The sequence below is a fragment of the Osmerus mordax genome, chromosome 5, assembly GCF_038355195.1.
Source record: "Osmerus mordax isolate fOsmMor3 chromosome 5, fOsmMor3.pri, whole genome shotgun sequence".
In the NCBI taxonomy this organism is placed as follows: Eukaryota; Metazoa; Chordata; class Actinopteri; order Osmeriformes; family Osmeridae; genus Osmerus; species Osmerus mordax.
Window position 1 is genome coordinate 7,818,297 of NC_090054.1, and position 17,589 is coordinate 7,835,885.

Sequence of the window (17,589 nt, forward strand, 5' to 3'; positions counted from 1 at the left end):
TCGATATGAACGTGTTCTAACGCATTTAAAATGTTAACACAATAGTAAATATTTGACCATAATTTGTTTAAGACATCGCCACTGGCAGAGATGCAGATCGTGACAAGGCGACCCCAAAAAAATCTCTTGCGACCCACCTGAGGGTCGAGATCCAGTCTTTGGGAAACTATGATTTAGGGCACCAGCCAGGGCAGAAAAGGTATGTGACTCTTTAAGTTGCTGGCATGCCAGGGCAGCACAGGATCTCTGCATGGTCTGAGGGTTAAACCAGTGCGCAGTGTCACCAATGAAACCGCGACGGTGTGCCGTCCAGCAGTCTGTTGTTGTTGCTATGAACTCAATTTCACTAAGGGCAGCTTTCAGTTTACTTTTCATTTCAACAGGCCTTTGTGACTTGGTTTACAACAGTATTGTGCGTCATGACATTTGTATTTGGCTGAAGATGTTGCACAAGATCAATGAAGCCCTGTTGCTGAACAATGTGGGGTGGGAGCAAGCCTTGGACAACGAATTGAGGACCACTTTATCCACACTTGCCTGGGACACTCTTCGAGTCTCCCACAGCTGGGTTTGTTTGCAGGGTGGGTTCAAAGAACCTTCAGTGGATGACTTCCTTTTGGGCTGCTGAAGAAAGTTGTGTGTACCTTGTGTGTAAGTTGGGTGTTTCTTCTGTGGAGAAAAATGAATGCAGGCACCGATTGAGATTCATATTATGTCTCTCAAACCACAAGCTCAGACTATCTAGGACTTCCAATCAAAGTATTAAATGAATAAAAAAAAACAAAAAAAAAACAAGCTATACTGATTATATATATACTTTCTTTATTTGTTTCTTCCTCTCTCTCGCTCTCACTCTCAGTTCCTCTCGTTGACAAATTGTTCATTATTTTTGACACTAGTCGATAAAGTGACAGAGAATCACTTCGTTTGAGAGAGAATCACTTATTTCAGTTAGAGCAATAAACTTCCTCATGTCGGTCGGATGACCGACATGAGGAAGTTTATTCATCTCGGTGTGTTCCTTGAGTTGTCTACCTGGTCTGGTGCTTGACTCTCGTGCTGTTTTCAAGTTGTTGAGATTCACCGCACATAGTCTATTACACCACTCTCGTGCTGTATCGGGTTCGATGTGACTCGCCAATCCTAGTCTGTTAGACAACTCGTGCAGTTTCAGGGTACTTTTGAGTCACAGTCATATGGTGAAAACTTTTCACAATAACAAGATAAAGTGACATATTTGTATTCCTTAGCTTGTCTACCTAGTCTGTTAGGTGACTCTTGTGCTGTTTTCAAGTTGTTGAGACTCACCGCACCTAGTCTGTTATGCCACCCTCGTGCCGCTTTGGGTTCGTTGTGACTCGCCGATCCTAGTCTCAGCACTCTCGTGCTGTTTCCAAGTCGTTGTGACCCACCGCAGTGTCACAACGACTTTTCCCAATACAAAATACACATTTTGTTTCATAGCATTACAATGTAAAGGTCTCTATCTTGTCAGCAGTATGTGGCTAGGATGAAGTACAGTTTATTAGAATCAGTGGGACCTGTTTAAGGCTGAAATCTAAGCACTGTCAAGTTATGTGAACTACTACAATGCATTCGATACTAGTGACTAACACACCATTTCTACACCGAGACCCGATCCCGTGTATAGAAGAAAACAACTGAGTACATCGTTTGCTGTCAAGTTAGACAGCGCCAGCTGGATTACATGGGTTAAAGCAATAAAAAACTGAAATTCTCAAAAACGGATTCTGAAGCCAAAATCTTGTCTGAAGATCTTGTCAGCATTAAACATGATATTACTGACTAGTAACATTCAATTTCAATGCCACAACCCTTTTCTCATGTATAAACCACCAAGATTAACATGGTAGAATAGTCATAGTGATGGGAAACCATTCACCCAGAAGTTTCATACAAAACATTGCAAAAGCATTGAAAACGCTATTCAGGAGCTGAAAAGGACAGTAAAGCAATTAAAACGCGAAGGTCTCAAAAAAGGATTCTGAAGCCAAAATCTTGTCTGAAGATCTTGTCAGCATTAAACATGATATTACTGACTAGTAACATTCAATTTCAATGCCACAACCCTTTTCTCATGTATAAACCACCAAGATTAACATGGTAGAATAGTCATAGTGATGGGAAACCATTCACCCAGAAGTTTCATACAAAACATTGCAAAAACATTGAAAACGCTAATCAGGATCTGAAAGCACTTCAAAGCAATAAAAACGTGAAAGTCTCAAAAAAGGATTCTGAAGCCAAAATCCTGCTTGGAGATCTTGTCAGAAATAAACATGATATTACTGACTAGTAACACTCAATTTCGATGCCACAACCCTTTTCTCGTGTATAAAGCACCAATATTAACATGGTAGAATAGTCATAGTGATGGGAAACCATTCACCCAGAAGTTTCATACAAGACATTGCAAAAGCATTGAAAACGCTATTCAGGAGCTGAAAAGGACAGTAATGCAATAAAAAAGTGAAAGTCTTGAAAGTCTCAAAAAAGGATTCTGAAGCCAAAATCCTGCCTGGAGATCTTGTCAGAAGTAAACATGATATTATTGACTTCTAACACTCAATTTCGATGTCAAAACCATTTTCTCATGTATAAACCACCAAGATTAACATGGTAGAATAGTCATAGTGATGGGAAACCATTCACCCAGAAGTTTTATACAAACCATTGCAAAAACATTGAAAACGCTATTCAGGAGCTGAAAAGGACAGTAAAGCAATAAAAACGTGAAAGTCTCAAAAAAGGATTCTGAAGCCAAAATCTTGTTTGAAGATCTTGTCAGCATTAAACATGATATTACTGACTAGTAACATTCAATTTCAATGCCAAAACAATTTTCTCATGTATAAACCACCAAGATTAACATGGTAGAATAGTCATAGTGATGGGAAACCATTCACCCAGAAGTTTCATACAAAACATTGCAAAAGCATTGAAAACGCTATTCAGGAGCTGAAAAGGACAGTAAAGCAATTAAAACGCGAAGGTCTCAAAAAAGGATTCTGAAGCCAAAATCTTGTCTGAAGATCTTGTCAGAATTAAACATGATATTATTGACTTCTAACTCAATTTCAATGCCAAAACAATTTTCTCAGGTATAAACCACCAAGATTAACATGGTAGAATAGCATAGTGATGGGATACCATTCACCCAGAAGTTTCATGTAAAACATTGCAAAAGCATTGAAAACGCTATTCAGGAGCTGAAAAGGACAGTAATGCAATAAAAACGTGAAAGTCTTGAAAGTCTCAAAAAAGGATTCTGAAGCCAAAATCCTGCCTGGAGATCTTGTCAGAAGTAAACATTATATTATTGACTTCTAACACTCAATTTCGATGTCAAAACCATTTTCTCATGTATAAACCACCAAGATTAACATGGTAGAATAGTCATAGTGATGGGAAACCATTCACCCAGAAGTTTTATACAAACCATTGCAAAAACATTGAAAACGCTATTCAGGAGCTGAAAAGGACAGTAAAGCAATAAAAACGTGAAAGTCTCAAAAAAGGATTCTGAAGCCAAAATCTTGTTTGAAGATCTTGTCAGCATTAAACATGATATTACTGACTAGTAACATTCAATTTCAATGCCAAAACAATTTTCTCATGTATAAACCACCAAGATTAACATGGTAGAATAGTCATAGTGATGGGAAACCATTCACCCAGAAGTTTCATACAAAACATTGCAAAAGCATTGAAAACGCTATTCAGGAGCTGAAAAGGACAGTAAAGCAATTAAAACGCGAAGGTCTCAAAAAAGGATTCTGAAGCCAAAATCTTGTCTGAAGATCTTGTCAGAATTAAACATGATATTATTGACTTCTAACTGAATTTCAATGCCAAAACAATTTTCTCAGGTATAAACCACCAAGATTAACATGGTAGAATAGTCATAGTGATGGGAAACCATTAGCCCAGAAGTTTTATACAAACCATTGCAAAAACATTGAAAACGCTATTCAGGAGCTGAAAATGATTTCAAAGCAATAAAAAACTGAAATTCTCAAAAACGGATTCTGAAGCCAGAATCTTGTCTGAAGATCTTGTCAGAATTAAACATGATATTATTGACTTCTAACACTCAATTTCAATAACAAAACCATTTTCTCATGTATAAACCACCAAGATTAACATGGTAGAATAGCATAGTGATGGGATACCATTCACCCAGAAGTTTCATACAAAACATTGCAAAAGCATTGAAAACGCTATTCAGGAGCTGAAAATGAATTTAAAGCAATAAAAACGTGAAAGTATGAAAAACGGATTCTGAAGGCAAAATCTTGTCTGAAGATCTTGTCAACATTAAACATGATATTACTGACTAGTAACACTCAATTTCGATGCCAAAACCCTTTTGTCACGTATAAACCACCAATATAAACATGGTAGGATAGTCATAGTGATGGGAAACCATTCACCCAGAAGTTTCATACAAAACATTGCAAAAGCATTGAAAACGCTATTCAGGAGCTGAAAATGAATTTAAAGCAATAAAAACGTGAAAGTATGAAAAAACGGATTCTGAAGCCAAAATCTTGTCTGAAGATCTTGTCAGAATTAAACATGATATTATTGACTTCTAACACTCAATTTCAATAACAAAACCATTTTCTCATGTATAAACCACCAAGATTAACATGGTAAAATAGTCATAGTGATGGGAAACCATTCACCCAGAAGTTTCATACAAAACATTGCAAAAGCATTGAAAACGCTATTCAGGAGCTGAAAAGGACAGTAAAGCAATAAAAACGTGAAAGTCTCCAAAAAGGATTCTGAAGCCAAAATCTTGTTTGAAGATCTTGTCAGCATTAAACATGATATTACTGACTAGTAACATTCAATTTCAATGCCAAAACCATTTTCTCATGTATAAACCACCAAGATTAACATGGTAGAATAGTCATAGTGATGGGAAACCATTCACCCAGAAGTTTCATACAAGACATTGCAAAAGCATTGAAAACGCTATTCAGGAGCTGAAAAGGACAGTAATGCAATAAAAAAGTGAAAGTCTTGAAAGTCTCAAAAAAGGATTCTGAAACCAAAATCCTGCCTGGAGATCTTGTCAGAAGTAAACATGATATTATTGACTTCTAACACTCAATTTCGATGTCAAAACCATTTTCTCATGTATAAACCACCAAGATTAACATGGTAGAATAGTCATAGTGATGGGAAACCATTCACCCAGAAGTTTTATACAAACCATTGCAAAAACATTGAAAACGCTATTCAGGAGCTGAAAAGGACAGTAAAGCAATAAAAACGTGAAAGTATGAAAAACGGATTCTGAAGGCAAAATCTTGTCTGAAGATCTTGTCAACATTAAACATGATATTACTGACTAGTAACACTCAATTTCGATGCCAAAACCCTTTTGTCACGTATAAACCACCAATATAAACATGGTAGGATAGTCATAGTGATGGGAAACCATTCACCCAGAAGTTTCATACAAAACATTGCAAAAGCATTGAAAACGCTATTCAGGAGCTGAAAATGAATTTAAAGCAATAAAAACGTGAAAGTATGAAAAAACGGATTCTGAAGCCAAAATCTTGTCTGAAGATCTTGTCAGAATTAAACATGATATTATTGACTTCTAACACTCAATTTCAATAACAAAACCATTTTCTCATGTATAAACCACCAAGATTAACATGGTAAAATAGTCATAGTGATGGGAAACCATTCACCCAGAAGTTTCATACAAAACATTGCAAAAGCATTGAAAACGCTATTCAGGAGCTGAAAAGGACAGTAAAGCAATAAAAACGTGAAAGTCTCCAAAAAGGATTCTGAAGCCAAAATCTTGTTTGAAGATCTTGTCAGCATTAAACATGATATTACTGACTAGTAACATTCAATTTCAATGCCAAAACCATTTTCTCATGTATAAACCACCAAGATTAACATGGTAGAATAGTCATAGTGATGGGAAACCATTCACCCAGAAGTTTCATACAAGACATTGCAAAAGCATTGAAAACGCTATTCAGGAGCTGAAAAGGACAGTAATGCAATAAAAAAGTGAAAGTCTTGAAAGTCTCAAAAAAGGATTCTGAAACCAAAATCCTGCCTGGAGATCTTGTCAGAAGTAAACATGATATTATTGACTTCTAACACTCAATTTCGATGTCAAAACCATTTTCTCATGTATAAACCACCAAGATTAACATGGTAGAATAGTCATAGTGATGGGAAACCATTCACCCAGAAGTTTTATACAAACCATTGCAAAAACATTGAAAACGCTATTCAGGAGCTGAAAAGGACAGTAAAGCAATAAAAACGTGAAAGTATGAAAAACGGATTCTGAAGGCAAAATCTTGTCTGAAGATCTTGTCAACATTAAACATGATATTACTGACTAGTAACACTCAATTTCGATGCCAAAACCCTTTTGTCACGTATAAACCACCAAGATTAACATGGTAGGATAGTCATAGTGATGGGAAACCATTCACCCAGAAGTTTCATACAAAACATTGCAAAAGCATTGAAAACGCTATTCAGGAGCTGAAAATGAATTTAAAGCAATAAAAACGTGAAAGTATGAAAAAACGGATTCTGAAGCCAAAATCTTGTCTGAAGATCTTGTCAGAATTAAACATGATATTATTGACTTCTAACACTCAATTTCAATAACAAAACCATTTTCTCATGTATAAACCACCAAGATTAACATGGTAAAATAGTCATAGTGAGGGGAAACCATTCACCCAGAAGTTTCATACAAAACATTGCAAAAGCATTGAAAACGCTATTCAGGAGCTGAAAAGGACAGTAAAGCAATAAAAACGTGAAAGTCTCCAAAAAGGATTCTGAAGCCAAAATCTTGTTTGAAGATCTTGTCAGCATTAAACATGATATTACTGACTAGTAACATTCAATTTTAATGCCAAAACAATTTTCTCATGTATAAACCACCAAGATTAACATGGTAGAATAGTCATAGTGATGGGAAACCATTAGCCCAGAAGTTTTATACAAACCATTGCAAAAACATTGAAAACGCTATTCAGGAGCTGAAAATGATTTCAAAGCAATAAAAAACGCGAAGGTCTCAAAAAAGGATTCTGAAGCCAAAATCTTGTCTGAAGATCTTGTCAGAATTAAACATGATATTATTGACTTCTAACTGAATTTCAATGCCAAAACAATTTTCTCAGGTATAAACCACCAAGATTAACATGGTAGAATAGCATAGTGATGGGATACCATTCACCCAGAAGTTTCATACAAAACATTGCAAAAGCATTGAAAACGCTATTCAGGAGCTGAAAATGAATTTAAAGCAATAAAAACGTGAAAGTATGAAAAAACGGATTCTGAAGCCAAAATCTTGTCTGAAGATCTTGTCAGAATTAAACATGATGTTATTGACTTCTAACTCAATTTCAATGCCAAAACAATTTTCTCATGTATAAACCACCAAGATTAACATGGTAGAATAGCATAGTGATGGGATACCATTCACCCAGAAGTTTCATACAAAACATTGCAAAAGCATTGAAAACGCTATTCAGGAGCTGAAAATGAATTTAAAGCAATAAAAACGTGAAAGTCTCAAAAACGGATTCTGAAGCCAAAATCTTGTTTGAAGATCTTGTCAGCATTAAACATGATATTACTGACTAGTAACATTCAATTTCAATGCCAAATTTTTTTCTCATGTATAAACCACCAAGATTAACATGGTAGAATAGTCATAGTGATGGGAAACCATTCACCCAGAAGTTTCATACAAAACATTGCAAAAGCATTTAAACGCTATTCAGGAGCTGAAAATGAATTTAAAGCAATAAAAACGTGAAAGTATGAAAAAACGGATTCTGAAGCCAAAATCTTGTCTGAAGATCTTGTCAGAATTAAACATGATATTATTGACTTCTAACTCAATTTCAATGCCAAAACAATTTTCTCAGGTATAAACCACCAAGATTAACATGGTAGAATAGTCATAGTGATGGGAAACCATTAGCCCAGAAGTTTTATACAAACCATTGCAAAAACATTGAAAACGCTATTCAGGAGCTGAAAATGATTTCAAAGCAATAAAAACGCGAAGGTCTCAAAAAAGGATTCTGAAGCCAAAATCTTGTCTGAAGATCTTGTCAGAATTAAACATGATATTATTGACTTCTAACTGAATTTCAATGCCAAAACAATTTTCTCATGTATAAACCACCAAGATTAACATGGTAGAATAGCATAGTGATGGGATACCATTCACCCAGAAGTTTCATACAAAACATTGCAAAAGCATTGAAAACGCTATTCAGGAGCTGAAAATGAATTTAAAGCAATAAAAACGTGAAAGTATGAAAAACGGATTCTGAAGGCAAAATCTTGTCTGAAGATCTTGTCAACATTAAACATGATATTACTGACTAGTAACACTCAATTTCGATGCCAAAACCCTTTTGTCACGTATAAACCACCAATATAAACATGGTAGGATAGTCATAGTGATGGGAAACCATTCACCCAGAAGTTTCATACAAAACATTGCAAAAGCATTGAAAACGCTATTCAGGAGCTGAAAATGAATTTAAAGCAATAAAAACGTGAAAGTATGAAAAAACGGATTCTGAAGCCAAAATCTTGTCTGAAGATCTTGTCAGAATTAAACATGATATTATTGACTTCTAACACTCAATTTCAATAACAAAACCATTTTCTCATGTATAAACCACCAAGATTAACATGGTAAAATAGTCATAGTGATGGGAAACCATTCACCCAGAAGTTTCATACAAAACATTGCAAAAGCATTGAAAACGCTATTCAGGAGCTGAAAAGGACAGTAAAGCAATAAAAACGTGAAAGTCTCCAAAAAGGATTCTGAAGCCAAAATCTTGTTTGAAGATCTTGTCAGCATTAAACATGATATTACTGACTAGTAACATTCAATTTCAATGCCAAAACCATTTTCTCATGTATAAACCACCAATATAAACATGGTAGGATAGTCATAGTGATGGGAAACCATTCACCCAGAAGTTTCATACAAAACATTGTAAAAGCATTGAAAACGCTATTCAGGAGCTGAAAATGAATTTAAAGCAATAAAAACGTGAAAGTATGAAAAAACGGATTCTGAAGCCAAAATCTTGTCTGAAGATCTTGTCAGAATTAAACATGATATTATTGACTTCTAACACTCAATTTCAATAACAAAACCATTTTCTCATGTATAAACCACCAAGATTAACATGGTAAAATAGTCATAGTGATGGGAAACCATTCACCCAGAAGTTTCATACAAAACATTGCAAAAGCATTGAAAACGCTATTCAGGAGCTGAAAAGGACAGTAAAGCAATAAAAACGTGAAAGTCTCCAAAAAGGATTCTGAAGCCAAAATCTTGTTTGAAGATCTTGTCAGCATTAAACATGATATTACTGACTAGTAACATTCAATTTCAATGCCAAAACCATTTTCTCATGTATAAACCACCAAGATTAACATGGTAGAATAGTCATAGTGATGGGAAACCATTCACCCAGAAGTTTCATACAAGACATTGCAAAAGCATTGAAAACGCTATTCAGGAGCTGAAAAGGACAGTAATGCAATAAAAAAGTGAAAGTCTTGAAAGTCTCAAAAAAGGATTCTGAAACCAAAATCCTGCCTGGAGATCTTGTCAGAAGTAAACATGATATTATTGACTTCTAACACTCAATTTCGATGTCAAAACCATTTTCTCATGTATAAACCACCAAGATTAACATGGTAGAATAGTCATAGTGATGGGAAACCATTCACCCAGAAGTTTTATACAAACCATTGCAAAAACATTGAAAACGCTATTCAGGAGCTGAAAAGGACAGTAAAGCAATAAAAACGTGAAAGTCTCAAAAACGGATTCTGAAGCCAAAATCTTGTCTGAAGATCTTGTCAGAATTAAACATGATATTATTGACTTCTAACACTCAATTTCAATAACAAAACCATTTTCTCATGTATAAACCACCAAGATTAACATGGTAAAATAGTCATAGTGATGGGAAACCATTCACCCAGAAGTTTCATACAAAACATTGCAAAAGCATTGAAAACGCTATTCAGGAGCTGAAAAGGACAGTAAAGCAATAAAAACGTGAAAGTCTCCAAAAAGGATTCTGAAGCCAAAATCTTGTTTGAAGATCTTGTCAGCATTAAACATGATATTACTGACTAGTAACATTCAATTTCAATGCCAAAACCATTTTCTCATGTATAAACCACCAATATAAACATGGTAGGATAGTCATAGTGATGGGAAACCATTCACCCAGAAGTTTCATACAAAACATTGTAAAAGCATTGAAAACGCTATTCAGGAGCTGAAAATGAATTTAAAGCAATAAAAACGTGAAAGTATGAAAAAACGGATTCTGAAGCCAAAATCTTGTCTGAAGATCTTGTCAGAATTAAACATGATATTATTGACTTCTAACACTCAATTTCAATAACAAAACCATTTTCTCATGTATAAACCACCAAGATTAACATGGTAAAATAGTCATAGTGATGGGAAACCATTCACCCAGAAGTTTCATACAAAACATTGCAAAAGCATTGAAAACGCTATTCAGGAGCTGAAAAGGACAGTAAAGCAATAAAAACGTGAAAGTCTCCAAAAAGGATTCTGAAGCCAAAATCTTGTTTGAAGATCTTGTCAGCATTAAACATGATATTACTGACTAGTAACATTCAATTTCAATGCCAAAACCATTTTCTCATGTATAAACCACCAAGATTAACATGGTAGAATAGTCATAGTGATGGGAAACCATTCACCCAGAAGTTTCATACAAGACATTGCAAAAGCATTGAAAACGCTATTCAGGAGCTGAAAAGGACAGTAATGCAATAAAAAAGTGAAAGTCTTGAAAGTCTCAAAAAAGGATTCTGAAACCAAAATCCTGCCTGGAGATCTTGTCAGAAGTAAACATGATATTATTGACTTCTAACACTCAATTTCGATGTCAAAACCATTTTCTCATGTATAAACCACCAAGATTAACATGGTAGAATAGTCATAGTGATGGGAAACCATTCACCCAGAAGTTTTATACAAACCATTGCAAAAACATTGAAAACGCTATTCAGGAGCTGAAAAGGACAGTAAAGCAATAAAAACGTGAAAGTCTCAAAAAAGGATTCTGAAGCCAAAATCTTGTTTGAAGATCTTGTCAGCATTAAACATGATATTACTGACTAGTAACATTCAATTTTAATGCCAAAACAATTTTCTCATGTATAAACCACCAAGATTAACATGGTAGAATAGTCATAGTGATGGGAAACCATTCACCCAGAAGTTTCATACAAAACATTGCAAAAGCATTGAAAACGCTATTCAGGAGCTGAAAAGGACAGTAAAGCAATTAAAACGCGAAGGTCTCAAAAAAGGATTCTGAAGCCAAAATCTTGTCTGAAGATCTTGTCAGAATTAAACATGATATTATTGACTTCTAACTGAATTTCAATGCCAAAACAATTTTCTCATGTATAAACCACCAAGATTAACATGGTAGAATAGCATAGTGATGGGATACCATTCACCCAGAAGTTTCATACAAAACATTGCAAAAGCATTGAAAACGCTATTCAGGAGCTGAAAATGAATTTAAAGCAATAAAAACGTGAAAGTATGAAAAACGGATTCTGAAGGCAAAATCTTGTCTGAAGATCTTGTCAACATTAAACATGATATTACTGACTAGTAACACTCAATTTCGATGCCAAAACCCTTTTGTCACGTATAAACCACCAATATAAACATGGTAGGATAGTCATAGTGATGGGAAACCATTCACCCAGAAGTTTCATACAAAACATTGCAAAAGCATTGAAAACGCTATTCAGGAGCTGAAAATGAATTTAAAGCAATAAAAACGTGAAAGTCTTGAAAGTCTCAAAAAAGGATTCTGAAACCAAAATCCTGCCTGGAGATCTTGTCAGAAGTAAACATGATATTATTGACTTCTAACACTCAATTTCGATGTCAAAACCATTTTCTCATGTATAAACCACCAAGATTAACATGGTAGAATAGTCATAGTGATGGGAAACCATTCACCCAGAAGTTTTATACAAACCATTGCAAAAACATTGAAAACGCTATTCAGGAGCTGAAAAGGACAGTAAAGCAATAAAAACGTGAAAGTCTCAAAAAAGGATTCTGAAGCCAAAATCTTGTTTGAAGATCTTGTCAGCATTAAACATGATATTACTGACTAGTAACATTCAATTTCAATGCCAAAACAATTTTCTCATGTATAAAGCACCAATATTAACATGGTAGAATAGTCATAGTGATGGGAAACCATTCACCCAGAAGTTTCATACAAGACATTGCAAAAGCATTGAAAACGCTATTCAGGAGCTGAAAAGGACAGTAATGCAATAAAAACGTGAAAGTCTTGAAAGTCTCAAAAAAGGATTCTGAAGCCAAAATCCTGCCTGGAGATCTTGTCAGAAGTAAACATTATATTATTGACTTCTAACACTCAATTTCGATGTCAAAACCATTTTCTCATGTATAAACCACCAAGATTAACATGGTAGAATAGTAATAGTGATGGGAAACCATTCACCCAGAAGTTTTATACAAACCATTGCAAAAGCATTGAAAACGCTATTCAGGAGCTGAAAATGAATTTAAAGCAATAAAAACGTGAAAGTCTCAAAAACGGATTCTGAAGCCAAAATCTTGTTTGAAGATCTTGTCAGCATTAAACATGATATTACTGACTAGTAACATTCAATTTCAATGCCAAATTTTTTTCTCATGTATAAACCACCAAGATTAACATGGTAGAATAGTCATAGTGATGGGAAACCATTCACCCAGAAGTTTCATACAAAACATTGCAAAAGCATTTAAACGCTATTCAGGAGCTGAAAATGAATTTAAAGCAATAAAAACGTGAAAGTATGAAAAAACGGATTCTGAAGCCAAAATCTTGTCTGAAGATCTTGTCAGAATTAAACATGATATTATTGACTTCTAACTCAATTTCAATGCCAAAACAATTTTCTCAGGTATAAACCACCAAGATTAACATGGTAGAATAGTCATAGTGATGGGAAACCATTAGCCCAGAAGTTTTATACAAACCATTGCAAAAACATTGAAAACGCTATTCAGGAGCTGAAAATGATTTCAAAGCAATAAAAACGCGAAGGTCTCAAAAAAGGATTCTGAAGCCAAAATCTTGTCTGAAGATCTTGTCAGAATTAAACATGATATTATTGACTTCTAACTGAATTTCAATGCCAAAACAATTTTCTCATGTATAAACCACCAAGATTAACATGGTAGAATAGCATAGTGATGGGATACCATTCACCCAGAAGTTTCATACAAAACATTGCAAAAGCATTGAAAACGCTATTCAGGAGCTGAAAATGAATTTAAAGCAATAAAAACGTGAAAGTATGAAAAACGGATTCTGAAGGCAAAATCTTGTCTGAAGATCTTGTCAGAATTAAACATGATATTATTGACTTCTAACACTCAATTTCAATAACAAAACCATTTTCTCATGTATAAACCACCAAGATTAACATGGTAAAATAGTCATAGTGATGGGAAACCATTCACCCAGAAGTTTCATACAAAACATTGCAAAAGCATTGAAAACGCTATTCAGGAGCTGAAAAGGACAGTAAAGCAATAAAAACGTGAAAGTCTCCAAAAAGGATTCTGAAGCCAAAATCTTGTTTGAAGATCTTGTCAGCATTAAACATGATATTACTGACTAGTAACATTCAATTTCAATGCCAAAACCATTTTCTCATGTATAAACCACCAATATAAACATGGTAGGATAGTCATAGTGATGGGAAACCATTCACCCAGAAGTTTCATACAAAACATTGCAAAAGCATTGAAAACGCTATTCAGGAGCTGAAAATGAATTTAAAGCAATAAAAACGTGAAAGTATGAAAAAACGGATTCTGAAGCCAAAATCTTGTCTGAAGATCTTGTCAGAATTAAACATGATATTATTGACTTCTAACACTCAATTTCAATAACAAAACCATTTTCTCATGTATAAACCACCAAGATTAACATGGTAAAATAGTCATAGTGATGGGAAACCATTCACCCAGAAGTTTCATACAAAACATTGCAAAAGCATTGAAAACGCTATTCAGGAGCTGAAAAGGACAGTAAAGCAATAAAAACGTGAAAGTCTCCAAAAAGGATTCTGAAGCCAAAATCTTGTTTGAAGATCTTGTCAGCATTAAACATGATATTACTGACTAGTAACATTCAATTTCAATGCCAAAACCATTTTCTCATGTATAAACCACCAAGATTAACATGGTAGAATAGTCATAGTGATGGGAAACCATTCACCCAGAAGTTTCATACAAGACATTGCAAAAGCATTGAAAACGCTATTCAGGAGCTGAAAAGGACAGTAATGCAATAAAAAAGTGAAAGTCTTGAAAGTCTCAAAAAAGGATTCTGAAACCAAAATCCTGCCTGGAGATCTTGTCAGAAGTAAACATGATATTATTGACTTCTAACACTCAATTTCGATGTCAAAACCATTTTCTCATGTATAAACCACCAAGATTAACATGGTAGAATAGTCATAGTGATGGGAAACCATTCACCCAGAAGTTTTATACAAACCATTGCAAAAACATTGAAAACGCTATTCAGGAGCTGAAAAGGACAGTAAAGCAATAAAAACGTGAAAGTCTCAAAAAAGGATTCTGAAGCCAAAATCTTGTTTGAAGATCTTGTCAGCATTAAACATGATATTACTGACTAGTAACATTCAATTTTAATGCCAAAACAATTTTCTCATGTATAAACCACCAAGATTAACATGGTAGAATAGTCATAGTGATGGGAAACCATTCACCCAGAAGTTTCATACAAAACATTGCAAAAGCATTGAAAACGCTATTCAGGAGCTGAAAAGGACAGTAAAGCAATTAAAACGCGAAGGTCTCAAAAAAGGATTCTGAAGCCAAAATCTTGTCTGAAGATCTTGTCAGAATTAAACATGATATTATTGACTTCTAACTGAATTTCAATGCCAAAACAATTTTCTCATGTATAAACCACCAAGATTAACATGGTAGAATAGCATAGTGATGGGATACCATTCACCCAGAAGTTTCATACAAAACATTGCAAAAGCATTGAAAACGCTATTCAGGAGCTGAAAATGAATTTAAAGCAATAAAAACGTGAAAGTATGAAAAACGGATTCTGAAGGCAAAATCTTGTCTGAAGATCTTGTCAACATTAAACATGATATTACTGACTAGTAACACTCAATTTCGATGCCAAAACCCTTTTGTCACGTATAAACCACCAATATAAACATGGTAGGATAGTCATAGTGATGGGAAACCATTCACCCAGAAGTTTCATACAAAACATTGCAAAAGCATTGAAAACGCTATTCAGGAGCTGAAAATGAATTTAAAGCAATAAAAACGTGAAAGTATGAAAAAACGGATTCTGAAGCCAAAATCTTGTCTGAAGATCTTGTCAGAATTAAACATGATGTTATTGACTTCTAACTCAATTTCAATGCCAAAACAATTTTCTCATGTATAAACCACCAAGATTAACATGGTAGAATAGCATAGTGATGGGATACCATTCACCCAGAAGTTTCATACAAAACATTGCAAAAGCATTGAAAACGCTATTCAGGAGCTGAAAATGAATTTAAAGCAATAAAAACGTGAAAGTCTCAAAAACGGATTCTGAAGCCAAAATCTTGTTTGAAGATCTTGTCAGCATTAAACATGATATTACTGACTAGTAACATTCAATTTCAATGCCAAATTTTTTTCTCATGTATAAACCACCAAGATTAACATGGTAGAATAGTCATAGTGATGGGAAACCATTCACCCAGAAGTTTCATACAAAACATTGCAAAAGCATTTAAACGCTATTCAGGAGCTGAAAATGAATTTAAAGCAATAAAAACGTGAAAGTATGAAAAAACGGATTCTGAAGCCAAAATCTTGTCTGAAGATCTTGTCAGAATTAAACATGATATTATTGACTTCTAACTCAATTTCAATGCCAAAACAATTTTCTCAGGTATAAACCACCAAGATTAACATGGTAGAATAGTCATAGTGATGGGAAACCATTAGCCCAGAAGTTTTATACAAACCATTGCAAAAACATTGAAAACGCTATTCAGGAGCTGAAAATGATTTCAAAGCAATAAAAACGCGAAGGTCTCAAAAAAGGATTCTGAAGCCAAAATCTTGTCTGAAGATCTTGTCAGAATTAAACATGATATTATTGACTTCTAACTGAATTTCAATGCCAAAACAATTTTCTCATGTATAAACCACCAAGATTAACATGGTAGAATAGCATAGTGATGGGATACCATTCACCCAGAAGTTTCATACAAAACATTGCAAAAGCATTGAAAACGCTATTCAGGAGCTGAAAATGAATTTAAAGCAATAAAAACGTGAAAGTATGAAAAACGGATTCTGAAGGCAAAATCTTGTCTGAAGATCTTGTCAACATTAAACATGATATTACTGACTAGTAACACTCAATTTCGATGCCAAAACCCTTTTGTCACGTATAAACCACCAATATAAACATGGTAGGATAGTCATAGTGATGGGAAACCATTCACCCAGAAGTTTCATACAAAACATTGCAAAAGCATTGAAAACGCTATTCAGGAGCTGAAAATGAATTTAAAGCAATAAAAACGTGAAAGTATGAAAAAACGGATTCTGAAGCCAAAATCTTGTCTGAAGATCTTGTCAGAATTAAACATGATATTATTGACTTCTAACACTCAATTTCAATAACAAAACCATTTTCTCATGTATAAACCACCAAGATTAACATGGTAAAATAGTCATAGTGATGGGAAACCATTCACCCAGAAGTTTCATACAAAACATTGCAAAAGCATTGAAAACGCTATTCAGGAGCTGAAAAGGACAGTAAAGCAATAAAAACGTGAAAGTCTCCAAAAAGGATTCTGAAGCCAAAATCTTGTTTGAAGATCTTGTCAGCATTAAACATGATATTACTGACTAGTAACATTCAATTTCAATGCCAAAACCATTTTCTCATGTATAAACCACCAATATAAACATGGTAGGATAGTCATAGTGATGGGAAACCATTCACCCAGAAGTTTCATACAAAACATTGCAAAAGCATTGAAAACGCTATTCAGGAGCTGAAAATGAATTTAAAGCAATAAAAACGTGAAAGTATGAAAAAACGGATTCTGAAGCCAAAATCTTGTCTGAAGATCTTGTCAGAATTAAACATGATATTATTGACTTCTAACACTCAATTTCAATAACAAAACCATTTTCTCATGTATAAACCACCAAGATTAACATGGTAAAATAGTCATAGTGATGGGAAACCATTCACCCAGAAGTTTCATACAAAACATTGCAAAAGCATTGAAAACGCTATTCAGGAGCTGAAAAGGACAGTAAAGCAATAAAAACGTGAAAGTCTCCAAAAAGGATTCTGAAGCCAAAATCTTGTTTGAAGATCTTGTCAGCAT